General features: G+C 29.6%; 1 protein-coding gene across 2 annotated transcripts in view; it reads right to left on the reverse strand.

Moving 5' to 3' along the window:
• The window catches only part of EcR (Ecdysone receptor), a 261,963-nt gene that overhangs the window by 3,125 nt on the left and 234,322 nt on the right, over positions 1-24,516 (reverse strand). The gene's annotated exons all lie outside the window — the stretch shown is intronic.

Consider the following 24,516-nt stretch of genomic DNA (forward strand, 5'->3'; position numbering starts at 1 on the left):
ACGATGGCAGCAGGTCACCGTTGCCATACTGAATTTATATTGAATTTCAAATTTGATTCCGTTTTTATTTTGTTTTAAGAAATGTTTGCTAAACTTTAATTTTCTTGGGTCTTCAACTAATAAATAGTAAAAATAAATTAGCTGCATAAACTGTGTTATATTAAGTTTGACGAATATTTATGAAAACTTTTATTTTGCGGGTCGTTGTGACCCAACGTCCTTACTAAAAGGTTAATAAACAGTTTTCGGGTTTAAAAACTTTTTCGAGCTCACTGTTATATCGTTTAGAGCTACTACTCATAATAGTTAGTAATTTGTTCACACTTTTTTGGCTCCATATATAATACATGGCGTAATATACTAAAATTATCACTTAATTTCATCACATGATGTAATGTAAATTAAAGGTTTGTGCTGTAAAATACTTTTGATGTGTAATCCAGAAATTTTTCGTTTGTGAAAAATTTTATTTTTGCATTTAAATAATAGCAAATTTTAAAGTTAAGTTCGCAGCATTATACATGCAATATATATACCATCATATGATGTGATCAGTAAGTGTTTTACATGTGATATATATACCATCAAATGATGTGGTCACATCATCACTTAAAATCATTTGAAATTTTTCAAAATTGTAATTTTATAAATTTTTTCTTCAAACAATAACAGTTAAGTGTAGCGATAAAACGTCATAATATGAAGTCACATGATCACTTAAAATCATATGAAATTTCAAAATTGTTTTTCTACAAATTTTACATTAAATAAAAATAAAAAAATTATAAAATAACATCATATGATGTGATCACATCATCACCAAATATCATTTGAAATTTTCAAAATTGAATTTCCTTCTTTAAACTGTATTTTAATTATCTCATATCTACATATTAAATTTTAATTTGTCTGAGTTTTAAAATGTGATTATAAGCGGGAAATTTATCACGTGATATCGTTTGATGACATCTACACAGCAAATTACGTTGATTTCTGCATGTAAACAGCCATTTATAAAAATTTACTACAACATTTCACAACAAATTACATTATAGAAGTTCACTTCTGCCAATTTCGTTCACAAGTGATGTCATCGGTGCTTAAAAACGCTTCAGTATACAGCATCAAATCACAAAACAACGCAACTACATATATTTTTTGCAATTCAAATCTGCACATATTTACATTATACTTTCATTCATACAATTCTATACCAAAGTTTTGGACAGCACACAACTTTTGTGCTTTTAACACCGCAACTATTTTTGAGCACAACTCAACAGGTGAATGTGTAAATATATTTAACCGACGCACGTGTCCGTAAAAACTACGAACGCCATGCAGGCAAACTAAAATATGAATTGTGACGCACGCATATTAAAAAACAAAACATAATATTTAACACGCACACACACACACAAAGAAATTGTATTTCATAAACAGGTTACTGACAAGACAGCAGCTACAATGGCGCTACAACAACAATACAAAGTAAATTCACCTTCGAGCATTTTTGGTACAACAATTACACATTAATTCGAGAATATTTACACACGCGCAATGAGAAACAGTACCGATCTAGGTATGTATGTCTGTATACACTTAGATCTAGAAAGAAGCACGACTTTCTAAAAATATTATTTTGGCGAAATCACAACATTAAAACGAAATTTCTTTATTGGCGACGCAACAAGTTTAACACTAAAAGCTTGGAGTATGCAAACTTCAACAAAGGAAGACCATCGAAAGCTTCATATCGAAAAAAATTTTGAAAAAATGTTGAAAATGTGTTGAAAAAACGTTGAACTGCGACAGCGTTTATTTTCAAACAAAAATGCTAAACGACGCGCGGTCAGCAGATCGACGGATCGGCGAACCAGCGGCACTGAACTGAGCCGGTGAAGATGAATGACAAAGCAGAGCGACAGCAAATAAAATATGAAGAAATAATAAGACACAAAAATCGAATATATATATATGTATATATATATATCGAGATGTAGATGTGTTTGTAAGCACGTAAAAAGACACAAATGTGTGAGATTGCTCTCTCTTCGTTACAAACAGACATACATATATAGGTATACAAGTAGGTATACATATGGTTAGCAATGACTAAATGAAGGTCTCACGAATTGAGCGCGACCTGATTGTTAGCCATAATTTAAGCCAAAAAACTCATCGACAGCCGCGGCGTATGAGTAATCGACGAATGGTGTGAACAAGTAACACAGCGACAAAACGACGTTATGACTAAATGACCGAATGATTACGAATATATTTGTTTATAACACTAATATATGTGCATATGTATGCATATATGTATGTATGTAGATATGTATACATTCATATATGTATGTACATACATATGTATATATGCATGTGTATCGTTCTCGACCGTTTAATAGAAACATTAAGGCAACGAAAAAATTGTATTGCCGCTGTCAAAATATATTTTTCGACTGGTTTAGAATGTTAATATATTGCTGTGTTGCCTATTAAGTGACATTCAATGCATTGAATAAAGCATACATACACATAGTAAGTATGTGTATATAAAGGCATATACTTGTAGTTATGGCTTGTATACACATACACCATAAGCATGCGTTTACATCCATATGCAAATGCCGAAGTACAACAATAAATTATGCATGAGCGTTTGCGCACAGAACCGGCAAACCTTAGTAAACGAACGCACCAAAAATTTATATCAAATGTAGTGGAGCGTGATACAATATTAACTTATGTTAATAACAGCGAAGAGCAGCGATGAAACTAACAGTGGATATTATTAATTAAGATCGTATTAATTAAGAGCGTAAGCGAATTTCGTATAGTGAGTTAACAGCATTACTTTTTTTTTATTATTATTTTTGACTCAAACATAATTGAAATATTTTTTTTGTATTAAAAATTTAGACTTATATGAAAATAAAATATTTTAAAAATTTTTTTGTCATAATTTATAACCAAAATATTGTTTTTTAAATAAAATTAATATATTGTTTATTAATTTTTATGATTTATATCTGATTTAAATATAATAAATTTTTTTTTTGTATTAATAATTTAAATTTAAATGAAAGTTAAAAACTTTTTATTTATCAGTTATAATATAATTAATTTAAATAAATAATGTATCAATTATAGTTTACTGTTAGTTTTATAAATAAATCACATTAATTAACACATTCACTATAATCAAAATATTTTTTAATTATTGTATTAATGTTTTAAATTATTTATCTGAAGATTAAACTATTTTTGGCGCAATATTAATCATTATAAAATATTATTAGTATATGTTTGATTGCTTGAAATATTTTTATTTAAATACTTTTTTGTCACAATATAAATAAATAATAATTGGAACATTTCTTTGTTAATTTTATATTTAAATTTAAACATAACTGAAAATATGTTTTTTTTAATTGTTATCAATATGTTATTTAAATATAATTTAAATGTTTTTTTTTTTTTATTTTTATAAATAATTTGGTTTTAAATGAAGTTAAAATATTTTCTTTAAATATTTTTTGTTAGTAATTTTATGTGATTTCAATATAACTTTTATTCAGGTTTTTTATTAATAATATGGATTCAAATAAATGTTAGATATTTTTTGTCATTATAATTGATTTTTATTTTTAATATTATATTATATGATTTAAATTTAATTTAAATTATTTTTATAAATGTTTAGTTTTTATTCTTATTAATAATTTGCATTTAAATGAAAATAAATAATTTTTTAAAAGTATTTTTTAAATTATGTTTTTGGAATTTATAAAAAATTAAATAAATTAGTTTTTATTATTAATAATTTGATTTTAAATGCAGATACAGTTTTTTAAATATTTTTTATTAGTTATTTTATGTAATTTCAATATAATTTTTATCAGGTTTTTTATTACAATAATTATCTGGGTTTAAATAAATATTAAATATTTTTTGTCATAATAATTGACTTCTAAATAACTTCTTTATTTATTTTATTTTATTTTATTTATTTATTTATTTCTAATATTATAATAAATATATGATTTAAACTTAATTTAAATAATTTTTATATATGTTTATGCGATTTTAATAAAAATTAAATAATTTTTTTTAATAATATATTTTTTTATCATAATATAATTGTTTGGAACATAATCCAAATATTAGTAATTTAGGTTTTATTACTGTTAATGATTAAATTTTTATTTAAAGTACATTAAATTATTTTGTTATTATGTTTTTTTTTTATCATAATTTAATTGTTTTGAACATAAGCCAGATATCAGTAATTTACTTTTTATTATTTTTTATAATTAAATTTTAATTTGTAGTATTTTTAATTATTATTTTTGTTTATTTTTTTGAATCATAATGTAATTGTTTTGAACATAATCTAAATATTATTAATTTATTTTTTATTATTGTTTATAATTAAATTTTATTAGAAATTTTGTTGTATTTATTTTGTAATTATTATTTTTGATTTAAATATAATTTTAAAGTTTTGATCTTAAATATTTTTAAAATTTTTTTTAATATATTTTTTTTTTTTGGTAATATGTATCAGAAATGTATTGCAAGCTACAAAATGTTTAATATTTCTTAAAAAATTCGAACTACTTATGTTAAAAAACTACAAAAACTATTAATGCAAAGTATTCAGAAGAGAGAATTTCAAAGGTCTTAGCCATTCTAATTAGTTTAACCCGAAACAATAGCAGTAGACTAAAATTAAAAAAAAAAAATTTTTAAGCGTTTAATATTTAAAATTTATTATATTGTATGATTTTTTTATATTGTTTTAAAAATTTATTTACATATTTACGCAATGAAATATATAGGCGTACTAATATAAATACCATTGAATATATTTTGAGACATTTATGAAAAATACGCAATCAAATTATGTAAATGAATGAATTGCTCAATTTCTTTGATGTAACAACTATAAAACACAAGTATGTATATATACATATAAATAGTTCTAAAAATATAACAGAGCAAAGCAGCAAGCGCATTCGCTTGCTTGAAAAACCTCAGCGCCTATACAATTGGCTGGAGCTTAAGGCGGTATTCAATATGTGTAAAGCGAGCATGAGCGAGTAGCTGGCATTTGGAATTTTTGATATGCGCACATTTTCAAATTAGTATGCTTTTCACGTCACGGCGTGTCTGCTGCATAACGCTGATTACAGCTGTTTGCTGTGGTTGTTACTATACTATATGACATGAAAATTTTTTAAAAATAATACAAAAGGCTGTCGTGGTGTGCTTTATGTTTTAAAAGTCAAATTTTATCATAAGAGATCAATTGTTGATATGCCCGTGAAAGCTTGTCGATTTATAAAAGTTTAAGTATCAATATAATTTTTACAATATAACTTTATTTGAAATCCGAGTTTTAATATACGAGTATTTGTTTACTTTTATGCTAAAAATTAGTCAAAAACTGCCTACTAATTATTTACTTTTCGTTCGTTGTTTGAATGGCCTTCCAAATTCAAATGAAGGTTACTCATACGCACCGTGTACACTTGTTGGAATATTCAATTCAGGGCGCCAGCAGCCTTACTGTGAGTACGAAGAGTTTTCCTATCATTTTCATGAATTTTATTTCCGTTTTTCTCACTTTTTGCATTTTACCACGCTAAATGCTAAGCACAAGCTAGACTAATACACGTCAGCAGACAGTTATTATAAGCGCTTGTTGTCGCTAATTAATTTCATTCACACTCACGCTCCTGAAGGACCATAAGGCTCTGTAGGAAATTGTTTACGCACAATGTATGTATATTATGTATACATGATGGAAATGGCTACATAAAAGCAACTTTTAAACTTCATATCAATATTATAGTATGCTTAATAGTCATCAGAAGTAGTAAGATATTTCCACAAAAATCGCGTGTCTTAAAGAAAAATTTGCATAACTGTTCATTTCAACAAAAATTAATATTTAACTATCAATAATGTTGTCTTTTTTAAGACATAACTCAGTTTTAGTACAAAAAAAAAAATATTTATTTCTTATTTTTTTATAATTAAAAATAATAAATGATTCACTGATATAACTCAAAATACTATTCGAGCTAACTTTTATCTGTTTATTTCGATTATTAATTTATTTTAATTTTCTTGTCTTATTTACTTGTTCTTAAATTTTAATTTTCATTTTTGTAAAACTTTTTTATTTTTATTAATATTTTATAATATTAATATATATATAATTTTTTATTATATTTTTATACAATTTTTATTTTTATTTTATTAATGTTTTAATTTTTGTTTTCATAAATTTTTTATTTTTATTTTGTTAAATTAATTTTTTTATTTTTAGTTTTATTAAAATTATTTAATTAACTTTTTATTATTTTTTATTCTAATGTCATTCTTTTATTTTTATTATGTTTTTTATAAAATTTTTGTATTTTTATTAAAATAAATTGGTGATTTTTTTCTTTCAATTTTTTATTTATATTTATTTTTTTTTTTACTAAAATTTCGTATTTTTATCAAATTATTTTATTAATTGACTTAACAGCATTTTTAATGTTTATTAAATTTATTTTAGTAGCTTTTTATTACACATTTTTTTATTTATATATTCTGCTAATGCTTTTATTGAAATTTGATATATATAATATTTGTATTTTTATTTTTATTAATTTATATATATTTTTTTTTTATTAAAATTATTTTATTAATTTTTTTTCATAAAATTTTTTTAGTAAGTTTTTTTATTAATATTATTCAGCTAATTTTTTTATTGGAATTTTTTATTTTTATAATAGTATGTGAGTTTTGTTCATAAAATAATTTGTTTATAAAATAATATGTGAGTTTTGTTTCCATTTAAATTTTTTATTATTATGTTCATTAAAAAAATTTTATTAATTGCTTTTATTAATATTTTTTATTTTTATTAAATTATTTTTTTTATTGTTATTAACTTTTTTTATTTATATTTATTTATTTTTTTAAATTTTAATTGTACTGATTTTTTATCCAAAGGTTTTTCAATTTTACTTTTATTAATTTTTATTTAGAATTTTTTATTTTCAATAAAATTATTTTAATAATTTTTCCTATTAAAATTTTTTATTCAAATTGATATTAGGTTTTTTTTTATTAAAAAATTTTGTTTTATTTTATTAAAGTTTTAATTTTTATTTTTTTATTACGTTTTTATATTTTATAGATTTTTTTGTGAAATTTTTTTCAATTTTATTTTTATTATTTTTATTCAATTAAATTATTTAATTAAATTTTTATAAATTTTTTTTTTAGAAAAAAAAAATTATTCAATTTGAGGTTATGTACGATTTGAGAAAAAATTTAACCCAAACTCGCTAAAGCAAATCTCCACGTATACTTGTACCTTATTTTCTTAAGGTCAACCAAATTAAAGCACATCTACACACACATTGTATAATAAATTATCAATTAAGCGAACCTCGATAGGTCCCTACGTAAATAACATATTCCACTAAATATACAATATTTACACGCATATGCACATATGCCCAATTATGCTAGTGAATATGTACCGTTGCTAGCTACAAGCCCAGTAATTGATTAGCTTTCCCGTAAAGAAATCAAATACACAAACAAAGCTTATGTAATACTTATATGTACCTACAAGTAGTTAACAGTATTTGCTTATATATTTTTTATATGAGAATGCATGCTGTGCTACTGGGCAATAATATCTAGGGCATCCCAAATTTTACGAAATAATCTAATGCAGATTTATGAGCGTAAATATAATTGCTAGTTACTCTTCATTTTCTGAGAAGAGTCTTACTTTCGTAGACATGTGAAATTATATAAAACTGTCAGTGTTGGATTACAATTTTAATTAAATTTGATTTCGTGTAATACTCAAGGATAATTGCTACAAATATGAAGCTGTTGCTTTCTAGGAATGAAATTATTTGTGAATTATTAGGCAATTTTGCAGGTATAAATAATATATGGATATGAATATGTGTGAAAAAGAGTGAAGTACCTATACACTTATGTAGACCTACATATGTATAAGTTTATACTTCAATCTTTTTCTTACATATTCATATCCTTGGCAATTCATATCATTGGCAAGCAACGTAATTTCGAATTATTTTCGAGCAGCTTTGGAAGAATTGAAAAAAATTTTACTTGCATAATTTCGCATAAATTTTGCGCAGAATAATGAGATTGCATAAGATATTGTTTCATGCATGCTAACTTTACGCGCTCACCAACTAGCACTAGCGCTAGGCTTAGCGTGCGCTTACAAACAATATATTAATATTCATTTTCACACTTTCTTCGCTATGGCTAGCAATTTGGAATTAGTCATTCACATGCGTGTAGTGCAATGTAGTGAAATTTACACTTGTTTAACACTTGTTATACACTCTTTTTTATACTTTATTTAATTTAATTTATTTTTTTTTGCTGTAAAGCGCTGACCTTAATGCACCACTGAAAGCATTTGATAGATTAGCCATTGAATAATTTAATTAGCACTTACAAAGTCCGAATAATTACTGATTATCTGTACATATTTATGAGTACTGCATTATAGCATTTAGCTGGAATGGAAAATTTAATGTAAAAAAATTCATTTGCAGTGAAGGCAAATAAAAACATAATGGTAAAGGGTGGCAAGGTTATATAAAACAAAATTTAGTATAAAATTTCAATATAAATTATTATTAAACAAATTGAAAGCTATAACTGAAATTAATTCGAATTTTATGAATAACATTTTTTCTCGCTTTTCAATGTTATGAATTGTAAAAATGTGATGAAAATGGATTTAAATTACAAAAATATTAATTTTTTCCAAACTTAAAATATTTGCAAATAATAAAGCTGGTTTAGATGATGTTTATAGATATATTATAAATGCAAAAAGCAGTAAATAATTATTTTTCATATTAACCACAAATAATATTTTAATTAAATGTATGCGTATATGGACCTTTAATGCACAAAAATATAATAGAAATATATTCCACGCTTGCATTCATAAAAAAAATATTAATTTGCATGTTATTTGCAAGCGTTTTTGTTTAATTTTTCTTCAACATTTACAATAACAACAAGAAAATAAGTAAATGTACAATATAGCAACAGATGACGTGCGCCATGGCGTATGAGTGATCTGCTGTAGTGCAATTACAGGCAATTTAGCGCTGTTAGAAAAAACATATGAGTGCGTAAGCAGACGTGGAAGACATTGAACACGTTGAATAAAGGCAAAATAAATTGTTACAAAAATATTTTTAATTATTAAATAGTAAAAATTTAAAGTAACTGGAGTTTCTCATGCATACTGAGACTAAAAAATCACTTCTAACCACGAGTGTGGTGAATAAAAAATGGTTTGATGAAAAAATTTTAATGTGACAGTAAACTAAAAAACTTAATATTATATGTATAGATTTCTAAAAGGCTAACGCTGTAAATATCTATAAAACTAAAGCATAGCATAGTTGCCTTTTTAAACATTTTCCCCTACTACCGTTACGTTTTCCACACTTAACGCTAAAATATTGGAATTTTTAGCGGCAATGCATTTTCATAATTTTTCTACGCTTCATGGACATTTTGCCAACAAAAGATAAGCACAATATAACATTGACAAGAGGCGACAAAAAGCTGAAGATATATTTATGAGAAACTACTGCATGAATAAAATCAAACTTTAGTAGACAAAAGGGGGAAAGTGCACATATATGTATATAAAGAACTACACTGATTTGAAATATATATATATATATATATATATATGTAATCATGTATTTGCAAAGCCAAAATGACAAATATTGTGAAAATAATGACTCGCCATCCGACCGTCAGTTAAGCACACCGCCAGTCATCGCGCGCAACCAATGGTGGCAGGTAAATGCTGCTTCAACAGCACAAAAGTTAAAAAGCAAAAACCTGAAAGGCAAAGCAGCACGGCAACGACAGCAAATCACTGCAACAAGCAAGCGAGCTGACAGCAACTGCATTAAAACACCAACAACAACGATAGCAATCAAAAGGTATGCTATTGTGAAAAAAGCGCCGATTTACAGGTTTGCCATGCGAAAGTTTTCCCTGCAGAAACGGCTTGTTATTGCAATTGGCAGTGAAATTGATATATGCAAGCAATAACAACAATAAAAACAAAGCAAAATTTATGAATGCATAAAGTAGAGGCAAATGTATAAATATAAAGCAAAATTTTGTGTAATACAAAAATAATAAAAATTCCAAAAAAAAAAACTAGAAAAACCGTTAACAAGGGTTGCACCGAAGCTATAATGCCCTTCATTGCTACATTTCTAGCATTTTATTGGTATAATAATCTCTGCCACATTTCATCAAAATAATTTCTCAAATAAACAAGTTTTCTATACAAGAGCTTGATTTTGATCGAACAGTTTTTATGGCAGCTATATGCTATAGTGATCCGATATCGGCGATTCCGACAAATAAGCAACTTCTTGAAGCGAAAAAGACGTGTGCTATGTTTCACATCCATATCTCAAAAACTGATGATATGCATGGACGGACAGAATAGTGTTAATGTTGAGAATCAAACCTTAGTAGTTAATTCTAAAAAAAAAAATTTAAAAAAAAAATTAAAAAAAAAAATTAAAAAAAAAAAATTAAAAAAAAAAATTAATACTTCAAAATATGAAAAAAAATTTGATCTAAAATTAATATTGCCAAAACCCAAAAAAAAAAAATTAACTAAAACTAAAATTGCAAAAATCTAAAAATTGTAATTAAAAATTACTTTTCCATTTATTATTAAATTATTAAAATTGTAATAATTTAAAATAAGTTTTCTCAGTTTTCTCTAAACACAGCTGAAGCCCTACCACTTACACACAGCCGCTTTAATTGTTAGTTGCTGCAATTGCTGCAATAAGTTTCTCCTACTATTACTATCATGTAAACTACATATATCACACACTGAAAAGTTAAAAAAAAATTAAACCGAGCAGGCAAAAAATGCAATAAAAAACCACCGCACAAATCCTAGACACTTGCTACTTAGTACGTCTAAGTAACCACAGACATGCTGGAAGTCTTAAGAATGGCACACTAGAAATGCAAAAGAAGTGTAACATAAGCTCATGCAAAACATATACAGTGTGTACACACATATATACTGACATATACATACACACGCTTACAAAAAGTTAGTTTAAATAGTCACGTTTCGTCGCCTATGAGTGCAATTTCCGACAAGTACCGAGCGTTATATGCCAAAAACAAAAACAAAACAGAATAATACACACTAACAACAACAATAAAGTTAGCAACAATAGCAATATTGCTACCAAAGACGCGCCAAAGTATGTGGAAGAATATATTAAATAGAAGTGGCAACTAGCAAGTACAAAAGCAAAACAAAAGTTAGGTACTAAGCACTCAACTACACAAACACACACACACACATCTACATACTTGTACATACATGCATGCATATGAAGTTGCCGAGTGTGGTAAAAAGTTTCGTGGAATTAGCCAACAAATAGTAGCAGCAAAACATTGTGTGGAAGAAGAATAATGGCGGGCATAAATAAGAGTAGACATATTAGTAACAAGCCGGTGACAGTGACTGCATAACAATGAACCATGCAAAAAGTCCAAAACAGTTATGCATTACTTGATTAGTGTGCTTTGATGCAACAGCAGGCCGGCAATACCCAGCGAACCGGTTTGCAAGCTTTGGCAAGAAAACTTTCTCAAATCGCCGTGGATGATACACAAGACAAAAAAGTAAATAACTGACTTATAACGGTTTATCTGCAGCCTTTCACAATATTTTGTAGACTAATTTATAGGAACTATGAAAATCTGAAATTTAGACCATATAATCAGTTAGTTTTCGAAGACTCGAACGATCGGTGCCGAAAGTTGGTACTGAGGGTAGGTATTATTTAATTAAAAAGCACAATTTATGAACTTTTCGTTTGAGAAATCTAAGTAATTTTATATGAAGACAAGTTTTAGACTTCTTAAATATTTCAAAAATCAAGTTATCTCAATTTAAACGTACTGTTTGCACTTCTAGCGAGTCTAGGTTAATAAAATCGGTTTTTTATACCCTGAACAGTTGATAACAGATTGATAATAAGTTTGTCACGAAGCTTGCAATATACAGAAGGAAAGGTCGGGACCCTAAAATATATATACCATATAAATGATCAGCGTGACGAGTTGAGTCGATTTAGTCATGTGCGTCTGTCCGTCTGTATATACGTTAACTAGTCTCTCATTTTTTAAGTTATCGATCTGAAATTTTGCACACGTTTTTTTTTTCCAAAATAGTTGCTAATTTTTCGAAACCGCTGATATCGGTTCACTAGCGCATATAGCTGTGCATGAAATTTGTTGGTAGATTATTGTTGAAGGCCCCACTTCTTGAAACATATTGTTCAGATCGGACTACTATAGCATATAGCTGCCATACAAACTAAGATATTAAAATTACGATAAAAACCATTTTATACATGCTTATGCTACTCTGTGAAGAGTATTACAGCTTCGGAGCAAACGCAGTTAAAGCTTTTTGTTCTTCTTTTCCTTTAAAATTGTAAATGCAAATATTTTGGTAGATTTTTTAAAAATTTTTTCTGTTTAAAATTCGATATAACAAATGTTTTTGCTTATGAAATATTAGAAATCACATTTGAAAAGCATATCTAGCTTAAGGGGTTAGGGGTAGTCAAAATTTTCAAAATATATTACATTTTCGTTAAGTGTAATATCTTGAAAATATTCTCTGAAAATTTCAAGTTGATCCGATAATTACTTTTTGAGTTATTCGACAAATAACAAAGGGCGCTCGGGCATTTCAAAGCGCTAAGAGCTCTAGTGTGAAACTTTAAATGTGTTTTTATCAAAACTATGTTTTTTGAACTGGTGGCAACTGAAACTCGAAAACCGCTCAGTAGATTTTAATGAAATTTATACAGAATACATAGTAAACTCGGATCTGATCGAAGGATTTTTTTTCAACAAATGTCAAAAATTTCGATTTTCGAATTTTTAAAATTTTGGTTTTTTCCCAAAAATCTAAAAAAAAATTTTCTGAGGCCGCCATTTTGTAAATTTTTGAAAAAAAGCTTCGATCAGGCCCAGGATTATATATTTATAAAACTAGTGTTTTTTATCCGATTGATTTTAGATAAATTTCCAAGGACTTGTGTTTTGGAAATGGGTCAACATTCGCTATAACTTTGTATATTAAAATTTTTTTTTTTAATTTTCACGACTTTATGTCAAAACATTATATTGTATAATAAATATTACTACTTTTATAAAATAACAGAGCTTAATAGCAAAATAAAATTACTAAAAATTCTCATTTTTTTGTGCCTCTGACAACCCCTAACCCCTTAAAGACAAAAACATATAATATATTGCTATCAAAAAAAATCATAAAAAGTCACGTGACTTCGTTTTCAGCTGTTAATAGACAAATATACGATTCATATGGAATAAAAAAATAATAATAGTCATATCTAAACAACTTCCTTCTACTATACCCATTATTTTTAAGAAAATGCTTAAAATTAAAAAGAAAGTTCTGCGAGCTCTAAGTAATTATAATATTGAAAAACTTAAAAAAAAAATATATCTTTTACCATATCTTAACAATATATCATTTATCTGTATACAGACATAATCACACCTAATACCATATTTTACTTATGAATTACATAGAACACAACAGACTCTAACAACATATTATATAACAGCAAGACACGTTTCTAAGTAGCTGCAATACATTTAAACAAATAAAATAAAAATAAAAAATAAAATCAAACACAAAAAGAAAAAAGAAAAGCCAAATGGTAAGAACAGTATAAGCGCTCTACAACAACACAAACAATTTACAAAACGAACACAACAGCAAACAAACGCAATAGAATCTTCAACTGATACTAAACAGGCGAACCCTTCAGCACACCACCTACTTTTCATGTGCATTAACCAACTTCACTCCGCTTGTATGCGCCAACCCATGCCACTTGCTTTTAAAGGCTTGCTATGCTGTGCTGCGGCGCCTCCAACATAACTATTAACAAGTGCAATAACAAATATGAGCACAGTACTATATGTATGTATACACATTATAACAAAACCAACAACAACAACAAATTGCGTATATGCGTCCAAAGACCAAATGACGTTGATGACGACAACTGAGAAGTAAAGTAAAGCAAAGCAAAGCAGCGCGAAGCGATGAAAATGAATGTGAAATGAATACCAAATAAATCGCTAACGAGAATGAGAAGAAAAAAAAAATAACCGAGAAATATAAAAAAATATACACACAATGTAAAAAATAAAGTGCAACAAAGCAGCGCACACAAAAACAATAACAAACGCAAAAAAAAAAAAGCGAAAACCTTACAAAAAATAAAAGCAAGTTGGAAAATCCAGTGGCAGCTGCCAACACGAACAACACCAGCCGCCTCGCCTATACGTTGTTGCATGCCACATTACAACGCATAAGCAACAACAGCAAAGCCGCAAAGTAGGTGCATATACATTTATATAGGTAAGTAATAGTTAACAGCAACGGCCTACCACAATCTAGTTTGGCCCCAAACCAGCCTGCCATCGATCAGCCGCTGCCACCGAACACAACACCAACACCGCTGAAGGCGCACAACCCGCCCACCCATCGACCAGTCGTTCAACATAGAGTTCATTGTGTTATTGTGCCTTTGCGCCGGAGCCTTGCAGTCGCGCTAGTGGAATGCTATTCAAGCATACATATGTACATGCATATATACAATATATATATATATGTATATGCACAACTATATATGTATAGTAATTGTGTGTTGTATATTTGTGGCATGTTTAACACTACATACCCACATAATGGCTGAGCGTTACAGAAATTAAAATAAATAGCGTAAAAATTGTAAAGCAAAACCAGCACAACAGCAGTGAACAAGCCTAGTGTTGGTGCTGGTGCGGGAGAGCGCCGGCGGGGGGTGTTTGTGACGCGTTGCAATGCGACAAGCTTATTGTGGCATGCAATGTTGCAAGTGCTGAATCGGTAGCAGTCATAGTGACGGCAGCAAAAACAACAACAATAATAAAAAGAACAACAACAACACTAATAAAAACAACAACAATAATACAAGAAGCCGCAGCAACAGCAACGGCAAAAATAATAACAACAACAGAAACAGCAAAAAAAAAATCACAACAACAGCAACAACAAGTCGTGCCTATTGTAGCAATGGCAGTGGCACTGGGTTTGGCTTTGGCACTGGCAGTGGCAGTCAGTATGCCAACGACACACAATGAAGGCAAGCCAGCTACTAGCCAACATACAGACACACATAAATAAATGCAACACACTTACATACATTTATGTATATTTACATACATATACAAATATATATGGTATATACTTATTTATATACTGAAGTAATATATGCAACGTCATAGTAGTGCAGCATTTGTTGTTGTTGTACAGTATATGTATATGTAAATATATGCATGTATACATCTATGTGTGACTTGATGCACTTTGTTGCCTAGGCTTATGAAAAGACCTGCCATTTTTTTCTATAATAAATACTATATGTATGCACATGCCAACAGACAGCTTCGTTGTTGCCACAAACAAAGACTGGAACGGCTTTTCAACATGTGCACTCAACAACTAGCACACACACACACACACACAAAGCGTTATACATGTGTATGTGTTTGTAGGCAGTTAGGTATATGCTGGCAGTACTCCCTCACTTATTTGCTTTAGTCGCCCACCCCACTGCCTTGCATATTATACATAAGCACTTGGTGGCAACTCATAACAGACAGGCGTATAGTGCAACATTAATGTTGCAAGGTAGCGTGTAGGCCGTTGACGGTAAGAAAAGTGGGGTATCACTGCAAAGTGCCGTAGCGCGCATGTAGAGAGCTGGGAAACCCGCCACTTTGCTACTTGGTAGCCTGTTGGAGGTGCAACTGTGTGGCAGTGGCACAGTGTGTATTACTATATAGCTACATTTATATAGAGGTACTCGTATAAGCATTATGTACAGGTTGTCTATATATAAATTGCGGAATTTATAATTATTATAATGATTTTTATTTATTTGAATATTGTTAGGTTAGGTTAGACTTTTGGTTAGATTGTGAATTTTGCTATAATTTTTAAAATTTAATTCGAAAGTCATTCTTATTATGACGCTTAATTTCAAATTTTTAATTATATTTGCCATTCGTTAATATACAGCTGGAGAATTCTTGTCAAAGATTCGTTCCACAAAATATAATATAAGCAGCCTAGCCAAAAAGAAGTATAAACTGACTGTTGTTCATAGCTCCTGCAATCGAGTCTGCAGTTTCGAATTAAAAGCTCTATATTATTCATATTAGTTCCTTTGTAAACAGTTTACTCTAAGGTTTTATCCACAAAGAGCTGAGAGAGTTGAGTAATGTGTTTCCAAACCATAAAATAATTAGGGGTCTACTTTTTTATTATGTCATCTATTTCTACAGACGTCTATTTTGACAGACGTCAATAGAGGTACGAAACATTTATGTATATTAGAGTGTCCAAAAAAAAACAATTTTTTTTTAAATTTTTTCGCTTTAAATGTCGTGAAATATCAGCCGAAATGCTAAAAACTATTATATATATATATATATTAGGGTGGGGGAAAAAAAGTTTATTTAAAAAAATATTTTTCAAAACTTTTTCTTTACAATTTTTTTCTATAAGCCATGAAAATATCAGCGGTAATGACAAATATCAATTTGATAAAGTATGTAGCCAATGTTCGATGCATATACATACATTAGGGTGGGACAAAAAAAAATATTTTTTTATATTTTTTTTATTTCAATATTTTTATTTCAAATTTTATTTAAGTAAATTTTTTTTTTAACTTAAAGTTAATTTTCTTCTTATATGCCGTCAAAATATCACTCGAAATGCCAAAAAATCTGATATAGTTTGTGCTCTTAATATTACAATATTATTAACAAGAACTGTGTACCAATGATCTGTGATTTTTAATTTTAAATAACACAGGACATTTTTGTATTTTGGATTCTTAATGATAAATGCACATTTATGTCATAAAAAATATAAAAAAAAATTTCATTCAACGTTTTTTTCGCCCACCCTAATACACAAGAATTTCTAGAAAATATTGGCGTAACTTCTGCCGCATCACACTCATCTATATTTTCTGTATATTCTCTTCACAACTACATACATAGACACTTCACGCCCACCAGCTGACTTACTTCTTAACCCCCATCATTGTACGCAACGAAACGAAGCTGGCGCCAAGCGCATAACGCAATGTTGCATTTTTATTATGAGACTTTTTTATGAGTTCTACAACAAAAAATATAACAAATAAAAAAATTATAATGAAAAAAATATGAATGGTTGGAAAAAGTGAGAATGGGGCGCAAAAAAATGTAATATGCAAGTTGTTGTAATTTACATATAATATATGGTTGTTGTTATACACAACACTTGTCGCACGGTCTGTTGTTATGCACACGAATATATATGCATGTAAGTCTGTAAGCGGCTCGTAAGCTGTAAATCCGCAAATCTGCCAATGTTGCCTGGCCAGATTTAAAATTATTTTCACACAATTTTGCTGAAGGGTTTTTATTTTATTTTTTTTTTTTCAATTTTATTTTATTATTTTGTGAATTTCAATTAATTTTCATTTCGTTTTTGCGCCTTGAGCAGAGAATGTGATTACTATGTGATTACTATTTGTAGGAATATTAATGTGCAAAAGCTAAAATATATATAAATTCATTTCAATTTTTATTTTATTATTTTTTTTTTAATATTAAACTGTAGCTTAAACAATTTTTGCAGGCATCACTATGCAACCGTGCTTACACTTATGTTCACATTTGTCTCAAATATGTCAATAGAACAGGCACATATTTTATTTATCATTTCATATATGTACATATGTATGTGTGTAGCTGTATATACGGCAACAATATTGTTTATATATAAAAGAAGTACTACAAATATGCACATGACCTCTCATGTCCTCTTAGCCAACCGGCGTTGTGTACTTTAGCCGCCATCAAGCCAATTTTCGCGCTGTTTACTTTCACCCACGTCCGGTTTGGTCTGTTTGCCCAACGCCGTAAATGCTTTTTGTGCGCTTTATACGCTAATTTGCCAACTTTAAATTGCTTTTCGTCCAACCACTGATCGGCTGATATCGCTTTAGTCCATCGATTGATGTTTAATTTGTTGCAGGCGACTTAATTTTTGCGCCATTTGGCTGAATTGCTGCATTGCCGCCAATAGCTGCTATCTCTCTATGCTGATTTTTTGTTTTTATTGTAGCTTGTTGGCGCTTGTTGATTTTGCGTTTCGCCTGCTAACGCGAATGTTTGACAAGCGTTTGTTGGTAATTGCAATCTTGTTTAAATTTACTTTCCACGTTTGATTTTCAATGACTCAATGACTCATGCACACTCATCTACATACACACATATGTAAATATGTTTGTATATATTCGTACTCATATGAACGACAAATCAATCGGCTTTAATTCTCTTTGTTCAAGTGTAGGTATATGTCTTTTGCATAGATAATTTTATTTAAATTGAGTAGTGTAAAAAGTGATGGCAGGCATTTTTTGTAGTTCGACTCTTCAAGCCACATACGAGGCTACGAAGGAGTTTTTACTGGTCATTGTCCAATAAGCATTCATGCTGCAAGGCTAAAAATACAGTCGGATACAAATTGTCAAAGTTGTATGGAAGAAGGTGAGGTGAAAACATTAAGGTACTTTCTTTTGCATTATCCATACTTTGCAAGATTGCGGTTGAGTCGAACATACCGACAGTCATACCTTCGGCGAACCAGCAGACATAGTCGAAACTGACATTAAACGCCTATACAAATTTTTGATGAACTCAAAGCGCTTTGTCGATTTATGAGGGTTTTTAGAATACATTTTTACAAGCGTTCTAGGTAGCACAACGGACCGGTGTTATAAGCTGCACAAGTGAGATCAACTTTTTTAGCGTCGACCGTTTAACCTATATCAATGTGGTAGGCTCTCAGTCCTTAAACAATTATATTAAATTCTAAATAATAGATTACCTTTCTTTTGTACACGATTCAGTTTTTAAAAATTTGAAGTTATTTATTTATTAAGAGAAATATACAAAGTAGTATTAAACCTAATTTAAAATATAAAAGTACGAGCTTTTAAAGCCATCGACTCTAATTTGAAGTTAATAAATACTTATGTGAAGACATAAATACATAGTTCGTTTATTATAAATTTTACATTTTGGAAAAATAGAAAAATCGATTAAACTCTTACTACCTAAAAAAATAACTATTTTCAACATAGAAGAATGTTTTTCTGTATCTCTAACGAATCTAAAATAAGAAATAAGAAATATTTATAGAACAGTCTTTTTTTGTATATAGGTATAAGTCGGGGTTTTGTAGCAAAAAATTGATAAGTCAAATTATAAACCAATATTAGCTTAGATATCAAACAAAAAAAAATTGGTGTTGTTTTTGGTGGTTTACAAAGATATGAACAAAATTTTTTTTTTCAACAAATTTAATTTCGACTTATGTCTTTTTTTTGTAGAATTTTACAGTTTTGAACAAAAAAAACATTATTTTTTGCCGATTTTTCTTATAGATGTTTTAAAGAAAAAATTAGAATAAAAATTAAAATTGAAAAAATCAAAAAAAAATTATAAAAAAAATTAAAATTGAAAAAATCAAGAACAAAAATTTCAAAAAAAAAAAAAAGAAAATTGAAAAAACCAAATAAAAAAATATACAAAATAGAAAATTGAAAAACTCAAAAAAAAAAAATTATAAAAAAAAGAAAATTTAAAAAAGTTAAAATTGAAAAAACCAAAATTAAAATCAAAAAAAAAAATATAATAAAAATTTAAAAAAATATATATATGTATACATATATGTATGTGTATAAAAAAATATAAAACACAAAAAAAAAAATTCATAAAAACAAAAAATCTCATTATTTTTAGAACACTTTACAGCATTTTTTGAGCCTCACAACTTGAAAGTCTTTCAAGAGCACGAAAATGCTGCATCAAAACCGAAACGCCGAACTCTTACTACAACTGTAACATTGCACATGCCTATTTATATAATGAAAGGCACTAAGTAAAAATGCCTCGAACGCCACAAATACAAGTAGAACGACAAACATTTGCATATAACATACAAATTTCAATAGAAATGAAGAAAAAAGGAAAAAGATTGCTAAACTATAGAAAAAGCATTGAAAACCGGCAAACAGGCGCCACACAAAGGCACAAGAAAACGACAAGAAAAAGTGGCAACAAACTTAAAAAGCGACAAAAATAAATATCAGCCAAATCGAAAGATGAAAAGAAGAACTGAAATGCAGTTGACGTCAAAAAATGCAACCGACCCAAACAGTAAATATGAAATGTTGGCGAATGATGTGGCACATAGGTAGCTTTTGCAAGCGTTTGTAAGCTTTTTTAAGCCACATAAACACATATTTTTTGCGGCGCTGTCAGGCAGTGGGCGAACGAATTGCAAAAAAAAAAAAAAAATATATATAAAAAAGTTAAAAAAGAAGAGTCGCATAGCAAAGGGCGGCGTCTTTTCAACTCTTTGTGTGTGAGGCAAAAAGTGTGCAACAAAACGGAAAACAAGCGATTACAACAAAAACAGCAAAATGCAGCGATAACAAAAACAAAAGCAAATGACTTTGTAGGTAAACAAATAACAGAAGAAGCGTATAAAAATCACAAAAAGCGAGTGCAAACGCTGAAAGCTACACTATGATGACGACAAATATAGATAATAGACGCCGCACCACTACTAGCCAGAGCAGTGGCGGTGTGGAAATGCTGCTAGTGTAAATAATAGTTGGATCGACGAGGTATGATTAAATGTTGTTGACAGATAACAGATGACAGCGACTGGTGAAAATGAGGGAAAGGTGAAGAAGAGAGGAAATGATGAACAGTGGCTGCACGGCACTTACCTAGGGTACGATGCAAAAAATGTGGTGTGTAAGTACTAATTTATATACAAGTTGAAGTAGAATCGAAGCTAAAAGGGTGTATAAAAATAGCTTTTGGAAAGATGTAATTATTTGAGTATAGAAACTATGGTTCAAAGGCAAGAATGCTCAAGAAAGTGAGGTGTAGATAACCGGAACCTATATTAGAGATAAAGAGATGCCCAACTCTTATGATCACTGACATTTGTATATGCTTTCAAGAACTGTCAACAAAATCGTATATTTGACTTGAAAAGGTTTGAAAAATTTTGTAACCAAGAAACTAAAACAAAAAAATGCGAATTAAGAATACTAAAATGAACTAATAATAATAATAGAACTAGCTAACACTATAGCGTTTGTGCTGTAGTTTAAAAATATTTTGACACATTTCTGCTTTTCTACCGTAGCTATGATAGCTTTGTATGACAGCTATATGTTATAGTGGTCCGATCTGAACAATTTCTGCAGATGTTTTGGCGTTGCTATAGACAATAATCTGTGTCAAATTTCTTGAAGATATCTTATCAAATAAAAAAGTTTTCCATACAAGCACTTAATTCCGATTTTTCAGTTTGTATGGCAGTTATAGCCTATAGTGGTGCGATATTGATGATCTCGTAAAGTGAGCAGCTTCTTGTGAAGAAAATGACATATACGAAATTTCAAAGCGATATCTTAAAAATGGAGGAAAAACGTGTTCTAAAAATGTAAGTTAAATGCAGAAAATCAATATTTCTAGTATGCTACTAAAATTGTAGTAAAAATTTTCAGAAATTTAAAGGTTTAAGTATGCTTACAATAATATGGAAGGCATTGGAAAATACACACACACACACTTACAAAAATACGACAATGTGTATGCAGCAAAGGTTAAATAACAATTTGACAGCAACTTTAGGGAAGGTAGCAATGACAGCTAGACATTTGTTTACATGTTACCATATGAAAATAAAACAAATTATGTTTACATATAATGAGAAAACACCGGAATAAACACACAGCGAAGACGCATAGATGAAGAGTGAAAATTCAAGAGATAAAATTGCATATTGACAGCGACAGTGCAGACGATAAGTGAGTAAACAACATGAAGGCAGGCAGCAGCACAACAAATTTGCGTGCATACAGGCGTAAATATATAACTTATTTGAGATATACATATATATATATATATATATGTGTGTATATTATACACATATCTATGCGCATATATATAGAGATATATATATAATAAATATCTATATACATATATAAAGAAGAAAGAAATCAGGCTAACGAAGCTCTGCCACAAAATATACATTGTATATGTATATAATATATTGTATATGTATATGCGAGGCACATGCACTAGAAGCGTCACCTATAATATCGCCACTGCCCTAGTGCTCTTTGTAAAATTTGCTAAATAAGTATGCATTTAGCCTAAGTATGAGTATGGTTTTCACTGTGCAATTTTCTCAACTTCACTTGGGGTAGGTAAGCGGGCTGGCAGTCAACGCCAGTGCGGCACATATGTACATACATTTACATATATATATTTATACGCTTGTAGCTAGAAAAACAGAGTCGCAATGCGCACACGTATAGAATTTGCAAGTGCGCCAACCCAAAAACAAATACAACAACGCGGTTAACGTAACTGTGGCGCTTTGGCAAAAGTCAAAGTCATGCCGACGCCAATGCCAATATGGCCGCTAATGTTAATGTGGCTGCTGTCCGCTATTGAGCGAAGCCGATGCTACAAACAGCTCTTACACAAACAAACAAACAAAAAAAAAACAAAAAAAAAAAACAAACAAGGAAAACGTTAACTTCGGCTGCACCGACGCTATAATACGCTTAACAAATACAAAAGATTCCTCATAAGAACTAGATTTGATAAGTCAGTTTGTATGGCGACCATATGCTATAGTTGTCAGATCTGAAGAATTTCTGCAGAGAATGTAGCGCTGCAACAAACATTAATCCCTGCCAAATTTCGTAAAGATATCTCACCAAAAAAAAGTTTTCCATACAACGACTTGATTTTGATCCTTGCGTTTGTATGTCAGTTATATGTTATAGTAGTCCGATCTGAAGAACTGTTTTCGAGATTGAAGCGTTGCCTTTAAAAATAAGCTATGCGCAATTTCGTGATGATATCTCGTAAAATAAACAAGTTTTCCATACAAGGACATGATTTCGATCGTTCAGTTTGTATGGCAGCTATATGTTATAGTGATTTAATATCGGCGGTTTCGACAAATGAGCAGCTTCTTGGGGAGAAAAGGTGCAGAGCAAAATTTCAGATCCATTACTCAAAAACTCAGCTACTTACAGACGGATATGACTAAAGCAACTCAGCTTGTCCTGCTGATCATTTATATTTATTTTTTGTAGGGTCTCCGACGTTGCCTTTTGAATATACCAAACATCATGGCAAACTTGATATACGCTGTTCGTGATATAAAAAATAGTAAAGCTGCAACAACAACACATTTGCATATAAAATAAAATCAAGTCAAAGTAAAAAGGTAGAAAAGCATATTTAAAGGGCGGCTGAAGTTGACAGACAAAGAAAATTCACAAGCTAGACACACACACACAAAATCATATATGTATGTTTGTACATGTGAAGTGAAAAGAAAAACACCCACAGATGCAGACAAGCGACGGATGTAAGAATTTGCTGGCAAAAAATTGTAAAACAAATCTATAATACATTTTGCCACACATTGCACCCACATAGAGACCACTGACTGACATAGGCATACACACACATAGACACTTGCATGCATACAAGTATGGCGCAAGTCTTAAAATGGTAAACTCAATTTTTTGGTACAGTTTCTTACGCTTCGCTTGCACTGCCAACCGCAGCTATGTTATTTATAGCAGCCATAGACCTTGCGGCGCGGCGCAGCGCTGAGCAGGTGCATAACGGTAAATTGTAGTTTAGCGAAAGGACTCCAGCTTTAGACCACTTGCCAGAAATTGCAGTCAAGGTGGGCAATAACTTCAGCGCACACAACCACAATTATGCCACACAACTTGTACAAGCGAAAGGAAAATCGCCAAGAAAATGGGTGTGGGCAAAAGTGAGTATCGAAAAAAGAAAAGTGGGTGTTATGGCAGGTCGTGGCAGCAAACTTCAGCACAAAGCCAAGTGTGTAACATTGTGGTGGTTGCGTGTGTTGGGGCAAGGAAAAATCAATGAATGATGTCACCGGCAGGCAGACTAATTGGCGGCAAAACTGAAGTTGACGCAAAGAAGTTTGGAAAAGTTTTTGCTTTGCTAAAAAGCTGAGGATTTGATGGTGTTTAGCTGGAGCTTTAGTTAATTTGCGTTGTTGTTGAAATAAAAATGCGAATTTAGGTTAGGTTAGAAAGCCGATACACAAGTGATATGGTAATTTGACAGGAGCTATAACATTGAAATAAAGTACTCATTATCAATAAAGTTCTA

The sequence above is a fragment of the Bactrocera oleae genome, chromosome 4, assembly GCF_042242935.1.
Source record: "Bactrocera oleae isolate idBacOlea1 chromosome 4, idBacOlea1, whole genome shotgun sequence".
NCBI classification, from domain to species: domain Eukaryota; kingdom Metazoa; phylum Arthropoda; class Insecta; order Diptera; family Tephritidae; genus Bactrocera; species Bactrocera oleae.